The following is a 5,624-nucleotide window of genomic DNA, read 5'->3' on the forward strand; positions in this document are numbered from 1 at the left end:
CCACAGGATAATCAATTGTACCTTTGAGCACCACTCCTTGGGCAGACATGAGGGCACCAATGTGGAGCAGGGGCGACTCCTGGGCCACCAGAAAACATTGATCAGAATGCCAGAGAGGGAAAGCCACATTGTTACAGCCACCGACCGCTCCCTCTCATTAGCATTCCAACACATTGGCTTCTGTGCTCCCCCACTCTTCTACAACCCGTCCTTTGTCAAATTGTATCCACTTTGATGGATCATCCTGCCCCTTGCCACCCCTTCACTCTCTTCGATATTTTCTCTTGTAACACACTGTGTCCCACGGGGCCAAAAGGCCTCGACATCAGAATACCCAAAGCAGTGGCAGATGACTGGGCATCAGATATAAAACGGTAAAGGGCACTTCCAGTTCAATATGATATTGCATTATTGGGGAAGTCCCTGGGCACCTGCCTTAGTCACAGCCATTTGACTCAAAACCAACCCACTTGGCCATGTACACCCTCCCAAAGAGATAAAGAATCCATGACACATGAAGATAAATCTCATGCTAATTTGCTTTGTATAGTCCGGAATTCAAACATTATGGAAATCCGAGGGTATAAGAGAGAGGCCACAGAGGTTTCCCGGTGCAAATAAAAAAGCAGGGATTCTCTTAACTGGATGACAAGAGTGAGATGAATATGTTAAACTGACAGGGATAATGGACGAAGCTCTTCCAGAGTAGGATTCCTGTTATCTGAAGGTTCTCTCTGGAGTATCTAAGCTCTATTGACCTGGCCCACCCAGAGACATAAATCAAGCAGGACATTGACATCGTTGGACCACAACTAAGTGATAATGCACGGCGGTGTTTGGAAGATATATTGGCACGGGTGTTGTTAGGCCCAAGACGAAATCGAGGGTCGCAAACCTGCAAAATATCCTCCAAACACCGGCTTCGAGGAATTATCACTTTTATACAACGGGTTACCAACATATTCAAATAATGATTGACATATTTTCATAAAAAAATATTATTTTGATGAATTTATTCATACTATTTCATCCTTCCACAAGATATAGTCTCGACACAAATCTAGGGTTGCTACCTAAGCCAGCTGCTCGTCCATTCTATCGGTCCGGCTGCGAGAGACGCGACCCAGCCGTTTGTTCTAAATGTTCCGTTGCCATACTGGCTGCAAATGTTCTTATTCCTTACTTGCTAGCTACTTACAGTCGGGTAGCGATCCAACCGGGTTGGAGCGATCTGGTCGCATCCGCGCTTCGGTCTGCAGGTTGTATAACTTTTTCATTACATTTCATTACATTTCATTATAGTACAACGGTCTGATTTGTCTAGTCTTAGCAATTTCCTCTTAGCTAGCTACATAAAGTCGTTGTATCAAAGATAATTGCGTAATTATCGTATTTCTCGTCGTCTCCTATCTGTCCAACACGTTCACCGTCTACCGTAGCACTGTAGTAACTATCACACTCAACTGAACGTCTTGATTAGTGTAGTGTTAGCTAGCTACATAGCTAGCTACATAGTTGTCTTTGCTGTCATCGTATCCAAGATAATTGTGTAGCTTAGAGTGTGGAGTCTTAGAGTGATAATTGCGTTATTATCGTATTTCGTCGCCCTCCTATCTGCCTAGCAGCTAGCCAGCTAGCATACGTTCACCGGCTACCGTAGCACTGTAGTAACTATCACACTCAACTGAACGACTTGATTAGTGTAGTGTTAGCTAGCTACATAGCTAGCTACATAGTTGTCTTTGCTGTCTAATTATCCAAGATAATTGTGTAGCTTAGAGTGTGGAGTCTTAGAGTGATAATTGCGTTATTATCGTATTTCTTCGTCGCCCTCCTATCTGCCTAGCAGCTAGCCAGCTAGCATACGTTCACCGGCTACCGTAGCACTGTAGTAACTATCACACTCAACCGAGCGACTTGATTAGTGTAGTATTAGATAGCTACATAGTTGTCTTTGCTGTCTTCGTATCCAAGATAATTGTGTAGTTTAGAGTGTGTAGTCTTAGAGTGATTATCTTAATTCACCGAGGTTAGCTAGCCAGCTATTTTTGTCGTCCTTAACGTAGGAGACACTCCTAGCTAGCCAATAGCCAGCCAACGTCTACTGAATAGAACTTTCGCATTCGCGTCGCTCCACAGGTAGTATCACTTTTTTCATTTCATTTCATTACAGTCCCAACGGTGTGATTTGTTTGATCGTAGCTAGCTACATAGCTAGCTACATAGCCGTCTTTGTTTCAAAGATAATTGTGTAGTCTAGAGCGATTTTCTAGGTTAGCTAGCCAGCTATTGTCGTTCTCCTAACGCAGCGTAACGTAACCAACACTGCTAGCTAGCCAGCTAGCTCCCGATAAGCAGCATTGTAGAAACTTCACACTCAACGGTACGACTTGATTAGGGTAGTGTCAACAACGCAGCTAGCCTACCCCAGCAGTACTCTATCATTTTAATCATTTTAGTCAATTAGATTCTTGCTACGTAAAGCAACTTTCTGAACATTCGAGACGTGTAGTCCACTTGTCATTCAATCTCCTCTGCATTAGCGTAGCCTCTTCTCTAGCCTGTCAACTATGTGTCTGTCTATCCCTGTTCTCTCCTCTCTGCACAGACCATACAAACGCTCCACACCGCATGGCCGCAGCCACCTAATCTGGTGGTCCCAGCGCGCACGACCCACGTGGAGTTCCAGGTCTCCGGTAGCCTCTGGAACTGCCGATCTGCGGCCAACAAGGCAGAGTTCATCTCAGCCTATGCCTCCCTCCAGTCCCTCGACTTCTTGGCTCTGACGGAAACATGGATCACCACAGACAACACCGCTACTCCTACTGCTCTCTCTTCGTCCGCCCACGTGCTCTCGCACACCCGAGCTTCTGGTCAGCGGGGTGGTGGCACCCGGGATCCTCATCTCTCCCAAGTGGTCATTCTCTCTTTCTCCCCTTACCCATCTGTCTATCGCCTCCTTTGAATTCCATGCTGTCACAGTTACCAGCCCTTTCAAGCTTAACATCCTTATCATTTATCGCCCTCCAGGTTCCCTCGGAGAGTTCATCAATGAGCTTGATGCCTTGATAAGCTCCTTTCCTGAGGACGGCTCACCTCTCACAGTTCTGGGCGACTTTAACCTCCCCCGTCTACCTTTGACTCATTCCTCTCTGCCTCCTTCTTTCCTCCTCTCCTCTTTTGACCTCACCCTCTCACCTTCCCCCCTACTCACAAGGCAGGCAATACGCTCGACCTCATCTTTACTAGATGCTGTTCCTCCACTAACCTCATTGCAACTCCCCTCCAAGTCTCCGACCACTACCTTGTATCCTTTTTCCCTCTCGCTCTCATCCAACACTTCCCACACTGCCCTACTCGGATGGTATCGCGCCCCGTCCCAACCTTCGCTCTCTCTCCCCCGCTACTCTCTCTCTTCCATCCTATCATCTCTTCCCTCTGCTCAAACCTTCTCAACCTATCTCCTGATTCTGCCTCCTCAACCCTCCTCTCCTCCCTTTCTGCATCCTTTGACTCTCTATGTCCCCTATCCTCCAGGCCGGCTCGGTCCTCCCTCCGCTCCGTGGCTCGGCGACTCATTGCGAGCTCACAGAACAGGGCTCCGGGCAGCCGCGGAAATGGAGAAACTCGCCTCCTGCGGACCTGACATCCTTTCACTCCCTCCTCTCTACATTTTCCTCTTCTCTCTCTGCTGCTAAAGCCACTTTCTACCACTCTAAATTCCAAGCATCTGCCTCTAACCCCTAGGAAGCTCTTTGCCACCTTCTCCTCCCTCTTGAATCCTCCTCCCCCTCCCCCTCCTCCCTCTCTGCAGATGACTTCGTCAACCATTTTGAAAAGAAGGTCGACGACATCCGATCCTCGTTTGCTAAGTCAAACGACACCGCTAGTTCTGCTCACACTGCCTACCCTGTGCTCTGACCTCTTTCTCCTCTCTCTCCAGATGACATCTCGCGTCTTGTGACGGCCGCCCAACAACCTGCCCGCTTGACCCTATCCCCTCCTCTCTTCTCCAGACCATCTCCGGTGACCTTCTCCTTACCTCACCTCGCTCATCAACTCATCCCTGACCGCTGGCTACGTCCTCCGTCTTCAAAGAAGCGAGAGTTGCACCCCTTCTGAAAAAACCTACACTCGATCCCTCCGATGTCAACAACTACAGACCAGTATCCTTCTTTCTTTTCTCTCCAAAACTCTTGAACGTACCGTCAGCAGCTCTCCCGCTATCTCTCTCAGAATGACCTTCTTGATCCAAATCAGTCAGGTTTCAAGACTAGTCATTCAACTGAGACTGCTCTTCTCTGTATCACGGAGCGCTCCGCACTGCTAAAGCTAACTCTCTCTCCTCTGCTCTCATCCTTCTAGACCTATCGGCTGCCTTCGATACTGTGAACCATCAGATCCTCCTCTCCACCCTCTCCGAGTTGGGCATCTCGGCGCGACCCCAGCTTAGTTGCGTCCTACCTGACAGGTCGCTCCCTACCAGGTGGCGTGGCGAGAATCCGTCTCCTCACCACGTGCTCTCACCACTGGTGTCCCCCAGGGCTCTGTTCTAGGCCCTCTCCTATTCTCGCTATACACCAAGTCACTTGGCTCTGTCATAACCTCACATGGTCTCTCCTATCATTGCTATGCAGACTGACACACAATTAATTTTCTCCTTTCCCCTTCTGACGACCAGGTGGCGATCGCATCTCTGCATGTCTGGCAGACATATCAGTGTGGATGACGGATCATCACCTCCAGCTGAACCTCGGCAGACGGAGCTGCTCTTCCTCCCGGGGAAGGACTGCCCGTTCCATGGTGATCTCGCCATCACGGTTGACAACTCCATTGTGTCCTCGTCCCAGAGCGCTAAGAACCTTGGCGTGATCTGGACAACACCCTGTCGTTCTCAAATAACATCGGCGGTGGCCCGTTCCTGTAGGTTCATGCTCTACAACATCCGCAGAGTCTGACCCTGCCTCACACAGGGAAGCGGCGCAGGTCCTAATCCAGGCACTTGTCATCTCCCGTCTGGATTACTGCAACTCGCTGTTGGCTGGGCTCCCTGCCTGTGCCATTAAACCCCTACAACTCATCCAGAACGCCGCAGCCCGTCTGGTGTTCAACCTTCCCAAGTTCTCTCCACGTCACCCCGCTCCTCCGCTCTCTCCACTGGCTTCCAGTTGAAGCTCGCATCCGCTACAAGACCATGGTGCTTGCCTACGGAGCTGTGAGGGGAACGGCACCTCACTACCTCCAGGCTCTGATCAGGCCCTACACCCAAACAAGGGCACTGCGTTCATCCACCTCTGGCCTGCTCGCCTCCCTACCACTGAGGAAGTACAGTTCCCGCTCAGCCCAGTCAAAACTGTTCGCTGCTCTGGCCCCCAATGGTGGAACAAACTCCCTCACGACGCCTAGGACAGCGGAGTCAATCACCACCTTCCGGAGACACCTGAAACCCCACCTCTTTAAGGAATACCTAGGATAGGATAAAGTAATCCTTCTCCCCCCCCCTTAAAAGACCTAGATGCACTATTGTAAAGTGGCTGTTCCACTGGATGTCATAAGGTGAAAGCACCAATTTGTAAGTCGCTCTGGATAAGAGCGTCTGCTAAATGACTTAAATGTAAATGTAA

Source organism: Oncorhynchus nerka, linkage group LG16 (genome assembly GCF_034236695.1).
Source record: "Oncorhynchus nerka isolate Pitt River linkage group LG16, Oner_Uvic_2.0, whole genome shotgun sequence".
In the NCBI taxonomy this organism is placed as follows: Eukaryota; Metazoa; Chordata; class Actinopteri; order Salmoniformes; family Salmonidae; genus Oncorhynchus; species Oncorhynchus nerka.